Here is a 16,732-nt window from a genome sequence, read left to right as displayed (position 1 = left end):
AAGGAAAAGATAGATTATGTTGAAAGGCTTGAGAATAAGACTCACTTATTCTCTCAAAAGCCATGTTCCTCTGGGCAAGGGGGCATAAAATGTTCATTGTATTCTGGCCCCAAACAAGAAAGGCAAGCCCACCACTCTTGCTCATTCACTTATGCTGTATCTAAGTATCTGTACTAAATTTATGTGTATATCTTCATATTTGTAACTACATAACTATGCAGATAGAGTTTTACAGATTACAAAAATAGTTTCACTTTAAGTCAAATAAATACTTTTATGTCTAAGTATTTAAGTTTACTTAATTTAAATCAATTGCACTCACACTAGGTCACTTTTGCTTCCAGTTTGATAAGGTATTCCAGATGGTACACCTCTCAAGTCTTATAAAATTTATTTGTTCTTCCAGACTGGTGAAATTTATCAGCTATTATCTAGAATTGTGGTTGTAGCAGGACTGTTTGTACCTTGGAGTGTTACAATTATGTTTGAATTACCATAAATGGATTTGTCTCTTTTTCTCTTTGGGGGAATATGTTCCCATGAGGCAAAAAGGCAACATGGATTAGTACATTCAGATTTTTGTCTAAGGAGTTTACATGTAAGGCTTCCAAAAAGATTATGAAAGTTGAAATTTTAGTTGGACTTATTCATTCATGATACAGTATAGTAGGCAGAAAAGTTAATATGAGCTTTTTATTTGTTTGTTTTTACTGTCAAGAAAATATTTGAAGAGCATTAAAGGACTATCATAGGGAGAAATTTTCTTATCTGAGAAAAATCTTTGGAGATATTTTATCTAGAAGTGATATATAAGGACCTTCTAACCTGCATTATATAGGTTACAGATTGGGTATTTAAAGAAATGTAAGAGTAAAGTTAAGAATCAGAGGAGAGCTGGGAATATCTACTAATGAGGTGGAGTGGGGGAGGCCTCATTTGGTATTACTCATAATAAAGAATTTCTTTCTTGCTCACTTCCTTTTGCTATATTTGAATCTACGTGTATAACTTCAGACCATAATGTAGATATATAGTTTCCAGATCATACAAAATAGCATCGTTTATTATAGGTGAAATCAATTGAACTCACCTGGAATAACTTTTTCTTTCTTTTTCTCCAATGGAATATTCTAGACAGATGCCAATAAAATATGCCTTTGTCGTAATTATTTTTTCCATGAACATTGGTATAATTTACCAGTTAATAACCAGAATGACCAAATTATTTTTTTTCAAATATTTTTTTTGTTGTTTTTCCAATGAGAAAATAAATTCCCTGAGAAGACATGCTGTTTTCTTATGTCTTTCTTGATCTGCCTCTGCATTAGCACCTTGATTTTGACATCACATGCATTCTTGAGGTATCAGCTGAACAGTTGAGCTTAGAGGCTGTTGGATTCAAGTGTTAAGCTGTGTCACATAATGTTCACCACTTTCTTCTCAACACAATTTCCTTCTTTTTTGATGATATATGTCCATTGTCACTGGACTGGAGCCTCACTTAAACAAGCCAAGTCCCGTGTAAAATTGATAAATAAAGCTAAATTGTTAAAATCACAGGCATTTGCATTTGAGTGGAAAGATCTATTAGGATCTTTACGATCTAGGAACATTTATAGTAGTGCTATTTCAGACCATAAGACATGCCCAAGGAGGACTTATTTTAGACTAGGTGATATATCTTATTCACTGTTAAATATATCCAACTGCTTAACTAATTCTTATAATAAAAGGGGTTCACTGTCTTTTCTTTTTCCCCCATTTCTTCTAAAACCTGTATTGTCAATTCTAGGGGGAAATGCTTTTTCTTTTTCTTTTCAATATTTCGTAATTTTAGGTAATGGATTTTAATGTTTCAGGAATAGTTCAAGAGACCTGTAGGACCTCTGATAATTATAATTTGGAAGTAAATTTAATTCTGCTAATCCTTCTATAAATCACAACTTAACAAAATAAATTATTAAACTACAGGGTTTCTCTTTATAATCTAATGTCATTTCTGTATGTTTGTTTTAGGACTGGTCTCCTAAGATTTCATATTTCTTTGATCTTATTAGCATAAATGCTTTTATAAATTTTCATTGCAGTGTAAAAATATTTCATAAAAAGTTCAGTCCATAATTTCTGAACAGCAGAATCATTTTGAATTTTAGTTTTAATTTCATTGATTTTTCTATTTCCATATATTTTATAATGGTATGAAATCATTAACATTTATTATTCCTACTAAATAATTTAAATAATTAGTTTTGTTAAAACTATTTAATTTAATGATATACTTAATATTCTATACTTGATTAAAATGATCTGCCTCCTTAAACTATAAGAGAAAATTATAGTGATTTTTATGAAATTATTTCCCAAAATTTTATTATATGTGCAGGTCATAGGATATGCTACTTCAGCAAAAATAACTTAACAATTATTGACACCAAGAATATTTTTTTGCCTGATGATTTTTAATTAATCTAAATTAATAAATCATATTGTTAAATTTACCTACATTTATTTTCCTTTGCCAACTTTGTTAATACAAAAAAAGGACTTTATCTAAAAGAAATTGTAGTTTACCTAAAAGTGAAAAGCAATACAAACATTAAAAATGGAAAACCTGAGTCTCAGAACCTTCTTTTTGATTTACTAATTGTGTGAACTTGAGAATCACGCTTCATTTCTACACCACATTTCTTTAACCTGTCTATAGCATTCAAAGGGCTGGTATAAAACTAAATGGGGCAGTGAATCATGGGTTCGTTTGTTTGTTTGTGTGTGTGTGAATGATATATTGGCTTTTCTAAATCCCACAGTTGTATATGCAAGGCTAGTATTTCCCTAAGGTGTGATGACTGCTGTTGGTTTTGAGAGTATTTATAGAAAGCAATCTTGCAATGGAAGTTGGTGTTTCTATGATGGTCACTATGTGCAGAAGTATTGATAAGGTTCCCTCAAACAACTTCTAGAATAGCGCTTGGCACACATGGAGACAGAAGAAGTGTACTGTTTATTTCATTCATCTCAAAACTGATACTGAGAGACTGCCTGGTGGGTTTTCTGAGGCACAATTTCAGTAATACCTGGACCTAACTTTGGAGGCCCCATGTGGTGGGGAGTGGGGATGGTTCCTGCTTGATTAGAAGAGGAAGGTCCAGCATATCTAGATTTAAAAACTTGTTTCTCAATGAGGTTAGGGTTCCTACTAGTAAAACTTTATTCATTATTCCATTGAATTGTTGGTGTTCAACAGTGTCCCAGAAAAATATTTTTTGCTGTTTTCTTCTGAAAGAGGAGTATCTGTCCACTAAATTGGAGGAGCATAGAGGAAAAAGAAATGTGCTACTTGATTAAGAAAAGCAGAGAGAGAGAAGGTCTGGGAAGGCAGGAGAGTGCAGAGGTGGATGAATGGCTCAGTGGGACTAGGTGACGGATAGAGAGACCTGCTATTTGTTGGAGCAAGGGAGAAGGCTTCAGGGGGATACAGATGAAGTGGAGAAATGGGGAACTAGATTGATTATTAATAGTTACCCATTCTTCTTCTCTCCATAGTATGATCATCAGTGAGGTATCTCTTTCATGCATTAAGTTTTCATGTTCATAAACATGAGAAACGTTCAGTGAAATATCCCTTTGTTTCAAAAGAATTATACAATGGCATTGATTTGTGGTAAACTTGAAAGCTTTTCTCTGATTGATTATTCATGGGAAAAAATTAAGAAAAAAAATAGTCTGAGAAAGGTGATGCCTTTTGACTCTGACTACAGAAAATGAAATTATATCTTGTAAGATGGAATTAATAAAATTTAAGAGCTTGAGGGTAAATATTTATTATATAGCATCAAATAAGAGAAAGCGATTGAAGTGGAGTGTGGAATGGAGATTTATTTGATCTACCTTTGGAGGTAAAATTTTAACCACTTATATTATAGGAATGCAAAGTTACAGAAATATCAAGCTATAAAGCTGAGAAAACCTCCAAGAGAAATGACAAATATCTTTTGTTTGACGCACATGTGCAGAAGTCACTTGAAGCTCTGTTTCAACTGAGCTACATCAGTTTAAGCTTCGTTTTGGTTTTGATAGATATGGTAGCATTAATTTTGTTTTGCCAAATTAAGTTTAAAATGTGCACAGAATTTTCTTGTGAGTCAGTGTGAACAGCATCATATTTTGGATTCTAATTTATCTGAACTGCTGATTTGAAAATTTCAGGAATATTGATTTGGTGATTTTGAAAGGTAAAATTCAATGAAATTCTTTTTTTTTCTTCTTTTTTAGTTCAGTAATTCTTTCCCCTTTTCTCTTGTAGTTGCTTTGTATTGAATCATTTTTCGAAGCTTATATATTTGCTTAATTGAAGGTTATCTTGTAATTAAATGATATATACAAGTACTCAATGCTGTCGACTGTTTCTCCTTAGAAGAATAGCATTTATTATGCATTTAGTGTTTTTTTTTTTTGCAAGATCATATTCGTCGTCAGTATGGAAGATGGATTAAGTGCTTGGATTCTTTGTGTCTCGGGCTTTTTAACAAATACATGTTATTAAATTTAAAAATGAATAATTTATACTTTTCCAAAACAATTAGTGGAATATCAGGATATATTGTTCACTCATATTTTGTCTGCATTGATTACTGTTAGTCTATATATGTTAGTGATTATGTGCTTAATGTAAATTACAGCTACAAGGAAATACATTCCTGGATTCGGTGTTATTTATGAATAAAAGCATTTGTATTATGAGAGAAGCATTTTTTTAAATTATAAGCACCAAGTGGTTCAAATCCTTGATAATTATCTGAATTTAGTTTTTTATTGCTTAAACACACACACACACACAAACAGTTTAAAATATGAAATTTGGAGTAAATTTGGAAATTGTTTTGTGTAAGTGGGTTTTTAATGATCATAGCTAGCATTTGATGAATGTCTGATATCCTAATTTTTCAGTATATATTATTCTTAGAAGTTTAATAAACCTAGTGGTAGAGGTATTATTATTATCTATCAATGATTAGGAAACTACTGCTCAAAGATATTTATTTCATAACTTTAAAAATCTACCTAAGACACTTGACCACTAAATGATCAACGTTCATTTGGACCCAGGAAACCAACTCATGAGCCAATATTCCTTCTACAGTGCTGTGGAATTCTTTTCTTCAACTGTTAAGCTGTCCAAAAACTTTTTAATAATAATTAGGCCATTGAAAATTAAATGTACTCAATATCTAATTACATGTGCTAAGAGAACCATCATTATACATAAATGCAAGAACAGAGAAGGTAAAATATTTTGACTCTGGAACATAAAACTACTTGTTTTAATCTTTGGATTTAGATTCATTTTCTGTTTTTAACCAGTGAGTAAAAATAACTTAACTTAAACCCTCATATTCAATTAGCTCTCCTAGGTGACTATAAATAAGCTTGAAGTACGTTGAGAAATGAGAATGTCAGACAGTGGTTAAAAAACTCACTGATTGATATCCATAGGGCACATTTACAAAATTATATCTATGGGTTGCTTTTATTGACCATAATGAACAATTGAATATTTTACAATTTTGAAATATTGTTTAGAAAAATCAAATCTCTCAGGAAAGAAATTTTTGGTATTTAGAATTAGAATAGATTTCAGAGAAGTTTAAAATGATGATTATATTGATTTATAAAGTACTGGTCAATTTGCAAATGCAGAAAATCTGACTTCATAAAAGGAAAACAATCTTGTCTTTATCCAGAGAGGGAAAAATGAATCAAAATGTCAAAATTATTTGTATGTATAAAGAAAATTTATATTAAAGGAAAAAGGATGTTTAATCAGATTCTTCATTTATCTTGCTATAGACCTCCCTTTCTTCTTATTCCATATGCAGAAAGTAGCTTTCAGGTTAATATATCTGTTTATCAGCTACCTAAAAATGAAGAAGCAATGTGCCCTAAAGAAAAGTTCAGAGTATGATGATCACTTCCTAGGCCATCTCTGTAATAAGAGAATTTGACTTCTGGTTTTACCTCTCCATCTTACAAGGGTTACTGACAATTTTCTCCAAGTCTATCACCTTCTGAATGTTAATTGGAAATACATTGGTATTTGGAATGAGAGTACCAGAAGCTGTGTCATTCTGATTTCAGTTTGGGCAGCAATCACCTGACTTCTCTTTGCTCCTTTCTGTCTCAAAGATGTGATTCATTTTTCTGTTTTTATTTTTGACACTCAAACTATGATTTTTTTGCCTTATGGAAAAAAAATATATATATTTAAGTTTGTTCTATTACTTATATATAAAACACTAGAATTAAATGGAATATAACTTCTCATTTTTCTGGTTGTACATGATATGGAATTACACAAGTCATGTAGTCATATAAGTACATAGGGTAATAATGTCTGATTCATTCTACCCATTCCCTTCCCTTTACTCCCTTCTGCCTAATCCAAAGTACCTATATTCTTCCCTAGCCACTGCACTCTCCATTGTGAATAAGCATCTGCATATCAGAGAAAACATTTGGCCTTTGGTTTTTTAGGATTGGCTTATTTCCCTTAAGTGATATTCTCCAACTCCATCCATTTACCAGCAAATGCCATTATTTCATTCTTCTTTAAGGCGAAGTAATATTCCATTGTATATATATGTATATATTGCAATTTCTTTATCCATTCATCAGTTGAAGGGCATCTAGGTTGGTTCCATAGTTTGGCTATTACAAATTGAGCTGCTATAAACACTGATGTGTGTGTGTCACTATAGTGAGCTGATTTTAAGTCTGGGTGTAAACTGAGGAGTGTAATAGCTAGGTCAAATCGTAGTTCCATTCCAAGTTTTCTACGAAATCTCCATTCTGCTTTGCATAGTATGAGCCTAAGGTTCTTGCTTAGCATCTGGATAGCCATCTTAAGTGATAGCCTCCATTTTAAGAAAAATTTTCCTTTTTCACCCAAGAGTATTTCTGATAAAAGCTCACCACTCTCTTGTACCAACCTCACCCTTAACCACCCTCATTAAGCCATAGGCTCTAATCCGTGAGCCTTCCCCATAAAAGTCCTGAACCCCAAACCTGTTTTCCCTGTCTCTGTCTATGGAGAGATGTGCCTTTATTTGTCAATTTTGACAAATAAACTCTCCTGTGTATCTCTGCCTGGTCTCTGTCTTCTTTCATTTCTTCCTCACCTGTCCCCTCACCTCTCTTTCCTTTCAATGAGTGTAGCTTTTCCCCCACATCCTCACCAACATTTATTGGTGCTTGTATTCTTGATAATTGCAATTTCTGATTGAAGTGACATGAAATCTTAGAATAGTTTTGACTCATATTTCTCTGATTGCTAGAGATGTTGAATATTTTTTCATCTATTTGTTGATTGATTGTATTTTTTATGTGAAGTGTCTGTTCATTTCCTTGGCCTATTTATTTATTTTTTTAATCGATTTTATTTTTTTAAATACATGACAGTGGAATGCATTACAATTCTTATTACAAATACAGAGCACAATTTTTCATATCTCTATTTGTATATAAAGTATGTTCACACCAATTCATGTCTTCATATGTGTTCTTTGGATAATGGTGTCTATCACATTCCACCATCATTGCTAACCCCCTGCCCTCTCCCTTCCCCTTCTACCCATCTGCCCTATCTAGAGTTCTTCTATTTCTCCCATGTTCCCCCTCCCAACCCCATTTGGTTAGTTGCCTTATATCAGAGAAAATATTTGGCATTTGATTTTTTGCAGGATTGGTTAACTTTACTTAGCATTATATTCCTCAACACCATCCATTTACCTGCAAATGCCATGATTTTATTCTCTTTTATTGCTGAATAAATTCCTTTGTGTATATATGCTACATTTTTAAAATACATTTATCTATTGAGGAGCATCTAGGTTGGTTCCACAGTTTAGCTATTATGAATTGTGCTACTATAAACATTGATGTGGCTGTGTCCCTGTAGTATGCTGTTTTTAAGTCCTTTGGGTATAGACCGAGGAGAGGGATACCTGGGTCAAATGGTGGTTCCATCCCCAGTTTTCCAAGGAATCTCCATACTGCTTTCCATATTGGCTGCACCAATTCGCAGTCCCACCAGCAATGTGTGAGTGTGCCTTTCCCCCCACATCCTCACCAACATTTATTGTTGTTTATCTTCATAATAGCTGTCATTCTTACTGGAGTGATATGATATCTTTGAGTAGTTTTGATCTGCATTTATCTAATTACTAGAGATGATGAACATTTTTCATATATTTGTTAATTAATTGTATATCATCTTCTGAAAAGTGTCTGTTCATGTCCTTGGCCCATTTATTCATTGGGTTATTTATTTTTTTATTTTTATTTTTTGATATTGAGCTTTTTGAGTTCTTTATATATCCTGGAGATTAATGCTCTATCTGAGGTGCATGTGGTAAAGATTTTCTCCCATTCTGTAGGCTGTCTTTGAAGCTGTGATTCTGGAATGGTGTGTTCTAGTAGTTGTGAAGCAAAGTCTAAGTAATTCATTATTAGTAAAAAGATTCAAAGTTTTGTAAATGATTTGATTTTTACAAATTAAGATTGGGTACAAGGTTACTAATATAGCATCATTCTTGATTGCGTTTCAAGAAGCCATTTTTTAGTTGGAGAGAAATCTTTTGAATTACAATATACTTAATGATTGAGGAGTTAAATATAAGTCTTGCCTGTTGCCCTTTTGATCCACTTGGTAAGCCATGAAATGACTTTGGAAATAGTTGGGACTAAACAACACAGTACCATTTTTGTTTTTTGTTTTTTTTTTTTGGTACCAGACATTGAACCCAGGGACATTCAACCACTGAGCTACATCCCCAGCCCTATTTTGTATTTTGTTTAGAGACAGGGTCTCACTGTGTTGCTTCACACCTCATTTGCTGAGGCTGGCTTTGAACTCGTGATCCTCCTGTGCCACTGAGATTACAGGCATGCTCTACTGCGCCTGACAGTACCATTCCTTCTTGAATACTGCTTTCCTTCATATCATGTTTATAAAAAGCTTTGTTGTAAGTCAGAAAAAATAAATTCAGGGAGAAGTCTACCTGTAACTTGAAAATAACGTTCCTTCTGAATAAATGTGGCAGAGACTTTGAGGTGACCTGTGGTGCTCACGCTCATTTTGCCTATAGTAGCAGCCTTTCTTCTCTGATTGGTCAGTTTATTTCTGTTCATATTTTGACCACCTCACAGATTTTTTAGTATTTCCTTGTAATGGTGTAGATAACATACTACGGGGGTATGAAAATAAGTAGAAATATATTTCTACTCCTTATTACACTTTCATTGATTTATCTCTTTAAAGCCTCCATTACATTTTTGTTCCTTTCTTTTGCCACCAACTTTAATTTATGTAGCAAAGCAGCCATTTTTTTAAAAGGTTTCATCTCTTCTTTGAAATGTAAATTCCTTAAGGACAGAGACTTTTACTATAGAATTTGCCTCAAAACGCCATATATGTAACTTTGCACACAGTAAGCGTTCTTTAGCATCCACTGAGTGAAAGATGCTATTCACATTAATTTAAATATTAATGATCATTGTTAAATCTTGAGATGATCTACTTAGCTCAGAGTTTCAAGTTAAAATAAATAATCAGAATCTTCATAAAACATATTTGGTTTGCTTATTTTAATAATCTGACAAAATATTCCTTTACATAGTCTGAGAAATGGTTTATATGAAACATAAACTTGAAATAATGGGTACTAACCTTTATTTTGACATTCAGTACATTGAAATATGTATTAAACAATTTAAAATACTCACAAGAGATATAATGGTAACATTAAATAATTAAATTTGGGGGCACATTGATTTTATATGATTTGGAATTCAGGAATACTCAGAAAATCTTCTTCAGCCAATATCCTTAAGGGTTTCACTTTCAGATTTTTTAATTGGATTGATATCTGACCCAACATGTTTTTATTCACTTGTAAAAGTTGATTGAAGAAAAGAAAATTAGACTATAAAAGTCACTTGGATTTTAATCCCTATTTTGTAATTAACTGGCTGTGATTTGGGCTATTATTTAATATTTTAGAATGCATGTTTCCAACTGGGATGGATAGTAGACTGACATAGTTCATAGTTATGTTAACTGTGAATATTGTTAAGTGAAGTAGAAGAATATTCTCTGACACCAGCTCTAGTTTTCTCATAAATATGATAGAATAAAAGTTAGAGTAAGTTGCACAAAATGAAAATGCACATATGGTAATATGCTTGGTTTTAATATTAAATGGAAGTTTTACAATCATTAAGATGTTTTATTCTTAAAAATATTGAGAAATTGGTATTTAAAACTGATAATAAAACACCCACATACAACATTTATTAAAAATTTTTTTCCAAGCCAGTGCATGAGTTTCATACATAATCCATAATCCTAGCTACACAGGAGTCTAAGGAGGGATGATCATGAATTTGAACTCAGGCTAGGCAACATAATGACCCTATCTAAAAGGAAGAGAAAAAAATATTTTTTGCTAATTCATTTTAATTAAAATGGACTTTACCATTGGATTAGCAAAAAAATTCTTAACTGTGATATAAAAGATGTGAACCATAAAAAAGAATTACTAAACTTAAACACATCTGCTCTTCTGTTAATATAAAAGAGACATTACAGAATGGGAAAAATATTTTAAACTCTCAAACTTATAAAAGGACCTGTGTCAGCATATAGAAAGGAATTTCAAACTATAGTGGAATACAACTTGGCAATAAACTTTACAGAAGTTGTGCTACAATATTGATGAATTTCAATAGTTTGAGTGGATAAAGCTACACAAAAGATTATCTACTGAATGACTCAACCTATATAGAATTTTAGGAAATCTAAAATAATATATGATAACAGAAAATGGACATGTGTTTGTCTAAGGGTGAATGGAGAATAGTGAGAGGAAAGAGGTATCAAAAGTGTGAGAAAATATTGAAGACTGAAGAATATGCTCATTTTGAGGTGATGGTTTCATAAATGTGCACATATATCAAGACTTATCAAATTTAAAATCATTGGTTTGGATGAGGAATTTTGGAAAAGAACCCCCAAAAGCATAGGAAACAAAGACAATAATAGACAAATGGGATTCCATCAAACTAAAAAGCTTTGCACATCAAAAGGAAACAATAAGCAAAGTAAAAATCTAACTCACAGAGTGGGAAATAATATTTGCAAACTATTCATATAACAAATGTTTGACACCCAGAACATATTAAGAACTCCAAAATTGCAGTAGTAATAATAATAACAAAAGCAACAACAATAACACATATTTAAAATATTGGCAATAGAGCTAAATAGACACTTCTCAAAAAAAGACACACAAATGTCCAACAGTTACATGGAAAAAAGTGCTCAACATCACTCATCTAAACCACAGTGAGATATCACCCCACCGGAGTAAGAATGGCTCAGATGAAAATGACTAATGATAGCAAATGTTGACAAGGGTGTAGAGAAGAAAACCCTTGTATATTGTTGGGTGGAATATAAATTAAAGCAACCTCTATGGAGATTCCTCAAAAGATTAAAATTAGAACACCATATGTTTAGCAATCCCACCATTGGGTATACATCCACAGAAAATGAAATCAGTAAATTGAAGAGACATCTGCCCTCCCAAGTTCTTTGTATCACTATTCATAACAGCCAATAAATGGAAACAACCTAAATGTCTATCAGCTGAAGAAGTAATAAAGAAAATATAGTATATAGTATGTTTACTTAATGTAATATGCTTCAGCCACATAAAGGAATGAAATTCTCTTTTGTGAGGATGTGGATGAAACTGGGTATCATTGGTCCAAGTGAAATAAGCCAGGCACAAGAGATAGCTATTGCCTGATCTCACTGACATATATATAATATTTAAATGTTGATCTCATATTGAGTTTAGAATGGTGGTTACCAGAGCCTGAGGAGAATAGGGGTAAGAAAAGTTGGGGAAAATGTTGATCAAGGGGTATTAAGTTGCAGTTAGATAGAAGAAAGGAGCTCGGGTGACTATAGATAACAGCAATGTGCTACACATTTCAAAAAATCTAGTTGAAAGGATTCTGAAAATTTTCACCACAAGAGAAATGATAAATGTTTGAGGACATAGATATGTTTAATCTGATTTAATCAATATACAACATGGCACTCTATTAATATGGAAAGTTGTAATGTTTTATATATCAGTTTAAAATAAATTAAAATTAAAATCTCAAAAAATTAAATTTAATATATCTAAAAGTACAGTTTTATATATCAAAAGTAAAGCTGTTAAAATTTTTTATAAAATAAATTTTAAAACATGATAAAAATGTTTAAATTTTCTTAGACACTTTATCATGTTTGATTGCTTTTTGTGCATTGTTGAACTAAAAATAATATAAAAAATAGTCCCTCATTTCCGTTACACAGCAGTGTAACATGTCTATTTTTGGCAGAATAGTAACTGAGGAATGTTCTCATGCTGCAAAACAAATAGATTCTGGATAACACTTTAATTTATAAATAACCTAGGAACAATATTTTGTACTCAATATAGGCCCAACCAAACAAGTGAACACACAAATAGATAAACAGGCAAAAGAAAGTAGAACTATGAGCCGTATGTTACTTTGAGAGCATATGGAATTGAAGACCAAGCTTTAGAACCCAAACAAAGTTGGTAAGCAGACCCTAAAACCTTCAAATAGACCTGTGAACCTGTGAGTCCTAAATTATGCTTAGGTCCTTACAAAGACTACCCCCATAGTAAAAGGATGAACTAGGGAAAAATATTCACAAAATAGGACATATTACTGCCTGCAAATGCCATGATTTTATTCTCTTTTAATGTTAAGTAAAATTCCATTGTGTATATATGCCACATTTTTTTTTATCCATTCATCCACTGAAAGGCATTAGGTTGGCTCCACAGTTTACCTATTGTGAATTATAATGCTATAACCATTGATGTGAGTGTGTCCCTGTAGTATGCTGTTTTTAAGTCCTTTGGATATAGTCCAAGGAGAGGAATAGCTTGGTCAAATGGTGGTTCCATTCCCAGATTTCCTAAGAATCTCCATACTGCCTTCCATATTGGCTGCACCAATTTGCAGTCCCACCAGCAATGTATGAGTGTACCTTTTTCCCCTCTCCAACACTTATTGTTGTGTGTCTTCATAATAGCTGCCATTCTGACTAGAGTAAGATAATATCTTAGAGTAGTTTTGATTTGCATTTCTCTAATTGCTAGAGATGATGAGCATTTTTTTCATATATTGGTTGATTGATTATATATCCTCTAATGCTAAGTGAAGTTAGCCAATCCAAAAAAACAAAAAAAAAAACAAAAAACAAATGCTGAATGTTTTCTCTGATATAAGGAGGCTGACTCATAGTGGGGTAGTTGGGGGGAACGTGGGAGGATTAGATGAATTCTAGATAGGGAAGATTATGAATTCTAGGGAGGGAAAGGGAGGGGGCTGGGGATTATCAAGGGCTGTGGAATGTGATGGGCATCATTATCCAAAGTACATGTACGAAGAATTGAATTAGGTGTCAACATACTTTATATATAAACAGAGTTATGAAAAATTGTGGTATATTTGTGTAATAAGATTTCTAATGAAAAATAAAACAAAGTACATGTATAAAGGCATGAATTGGCGTGAACATACTCTATATACAAAGATATGAAAATTGTACTCTATATGTGTAATAAGAATTGTAATGCTTTCCACTGTTATGTATTTAAAAAAATAAAATCAATAAAACTTAAAAAAACAATAGTACATGTTACTAAGAAATTTGTTGTGCTTTCCAAGTTTGCTACTTAGGAAAGTATTCATAATATTCTTTACAGATAGTTCATAGTCATTAGCCTACTCTCATACAGGTCTTGTGTTCAAATTCACACTAACCATTTAGTCACCAAAGCCTCAAACTAATATTAGAGAGGTGCTAGGCTGGGGACACAATTGGAGCAGAGGCAGTACAAGCCTTTTCTGGTTCAAAACACTTTGCACTTGGGCTTTCAGGTTTCCATAAGTTGTTTTCTACAAAAGGTTTTCTCCCAATTTAGAAAAATAATTACCAAGTATGAAGGAAATCAGCTGTTGTAGTTGAGCATTATCAGGCTTCAGTTTCTTATATTAACATTATCAGGTAAATAAAATCTTATGTTTCAAATGTATAAAATATATAATGTAGAATAAAAAAATTAAGATACTACAGAACTATCCAAAATGCTATGCAGATATTTTTTAAAAATTCAATGCATATTTTATATGTCAAAATATAAAATTGTTAATTAAAAAACTCAATTGTTTCAGTGAACAGTAGATTAAACATACTTGAAGAAATCATGAATTGAAAGATAAAACTGGATATATTCCTTAAAAAAAATGAAGGCAAAAAGAGAACGGTATGGAAAATGTGAAAAGAGGTAAATCGTATTTGAAAAGTTTGCTATTTATCTACACAGAATTACAGAAAAAAATTAAAAATAATAAGGAAGTACCAATATTCAAAGTGATAATTGCTTAAGATATTATGTAATAAATATAACCAAATATTAAAAGCACTTTGCATACCAAGTATACAAAAGTAAAATAAATTTGTATTTTAACATGTGGCAGTAAAAATGTTCAAAAACTATAACAAGACAAGAAGGGCATATATATGTGTGTGTGTTTAAATAAAATTTTAGTGACAGCTGATTTTTCAACAGCCATGAGGCAAAGTAGCTATGTACAAGTTGCAATGTTTCACGAAAAAAAAAGAGGAAAAAAAACAGACTAGCTTTGTAAACTCATAACCTAACTTTCATAAACCAGGAAAAAATAGAATTATTTTAAGATAGGCATAAACTAAGCAATTTGACCACAAAGATACTGTTGATATAAAGCTCATAAGAGATGTACTTCATTAAGAAAGACAATGACTATAAAATAGAAAACAAGTTGGCAAATACTTCCTATATGAATACTGTATGTGTGTAAGTAATGGTGACACCCATAAAGCAAGGGAAAGATTAAGCTGTCAGGTAGCAATAGCTTTTCATTATGGGTGACAGTCAACATTTGGGAGTTAGGCTCTTTTCTCTCTGTGAACCATGCAGAGACCTTAGTGTACTTCAACTGGTTAGATGGATTTGAAGAACTGAATTTGTATCTGTTTGATGCTGAACAAGTTAAATTTTTGATACCTCTTAGTATTCTGTAAAGTAGGAAATATAATAAAATGTAACACAGGGTTTTTATAAGTATTAAATGAATTAATGTATATGAAGGTCTAGAATAATGCCTAACACAAAAAACTATGGAAGTATATCTATTATTTCTGATGTTGGTTTGTTTTCAATGTTATGCATTTCAAAATGAAGGTTAGATAGGAAAATGTTTATGATGATGATGATGATGATGATGGGGATTGAACCCAGGGCCTTGTGCATGTGAGGCAAGCACTTGACCAAATGAGCTATATACGCAGCCTCCCCCCGTTACTTTTATAAGGATACTTTGATACCAGAACAAACCCTAAAAATTGATAAAAGTAAAAAATATATGCCAGTCAGATACACAAAGTTAAAAAATATTAAACAATAAAAGTATAATGTAGTTTGTCATACAAAATCAACCAATATACAAAGTATATAATTTATATCTTGACCAAGGAGTACTTGTTAATTAATACAAGGATGGTTTAGCATTGTTAATACAAGTTATCTATTTGTGTAGATTAAAAATAAAAAGGCATATGATTATCTCAATTGATTAAAAAATATAATCTAAAATAGTTCAACACTTCATGTGAAAAGACACTTAGAAAAACAGAAAAAGACAGAAATTCCCTTAAACAAATGAAGGTTCTTAATTAAAAATATGAGGCAAGTCATCATAGACGTATCCTTGAAAAGCAATGTCACAAACCAAATCAGGGCATCTAGTATCTGATTCTAATCTGTCACTACAAAACAGAAAAAAATAACACACAAAGAAATAATGAAAGAGTTATAGTCCTCAGTGCCACAATGAATCTCTATAAGGAGAACATCATATGTAATGTGAATGGTGCCTCCTGAATATACCATAACACAGCCTGATTTACAGATAAGAAAAATGAGGTGAAATTGCCATCACTCACAGAGAAATGATTATCTGTGTAACAATCCCAGCTATTCACACAGACCATTAGAACTAATAATTGACTTTAGTCAAATCAATATACAAACATGAATAGTACTAGTACCAGAAAAACAATAATAGGAATAAAAATAATGACAATAACACATCCCATTACTCAAAATTATATGCTTCTTCAGAATATTGTTACCTAAAAATATGAAAAGTCATTTGGAAAGAGAAAATTGTAAAGCTGGATTGAACAATATTTATTAAATGAAAAGATAGGCATATTTAGAGATGGGAATCTCAAGATCCTATGGAAGTAACTTCTCCTTAAGTAAACATATATGTTCAATAAAATTATTTTAAGAATTTGCAACAGTTCATTTTCTAAGCAGAGAATAAGAATTTGATCTTAAAATTCATATAAAAGAACCAATAAATCATAGCAGTGAACATGATTTTTAAGACTAGAAATTAGCAATACCAGATAGCAAAAGTTATAATAAAGATATAATAGTAATAGTACAAGAATGTCCACACATACATACAGAAGTATATACATATATAAATAAATGTATGTATATTATTATTATTATTATTATTATTGTGC

General features: G+C 31.7%; 1 protein-coding gene across 6 annotated transcripts in view; it reads left to right on the top strand.

The window, feature by feature from the left end:
- The window catches only part of LOC144366018 (uncharacterized), a 248,072-nt gene that overhangs the window by 66,593 nt on the left and 164,747 nt on the right, over nt 1-16,732 (top strand). The window lies entirely within an intron of this gene.

The sequence above is a fragment of the Ictidomys tridecemlineatus genome, chromosome 8 (assembly GCF_052094955.1).
Source record: "Ictidomys tridecemlineatus isolate mIctTri1 chromosome 8, mIctTri1.hap1, whole genome shotgun sequence".
In the NCBI taxonomy this organism is placed as follows: domain Eukaryota; kingdom Metazoa; phylum Chordata; class Mammalia; order Rodentia; family Sciuridae; genus Ictidomys; species Ictidomys tridecemlineatus.
This window is presented reverse-complemented; position numbering and strand designations above follow the sequence as displayed.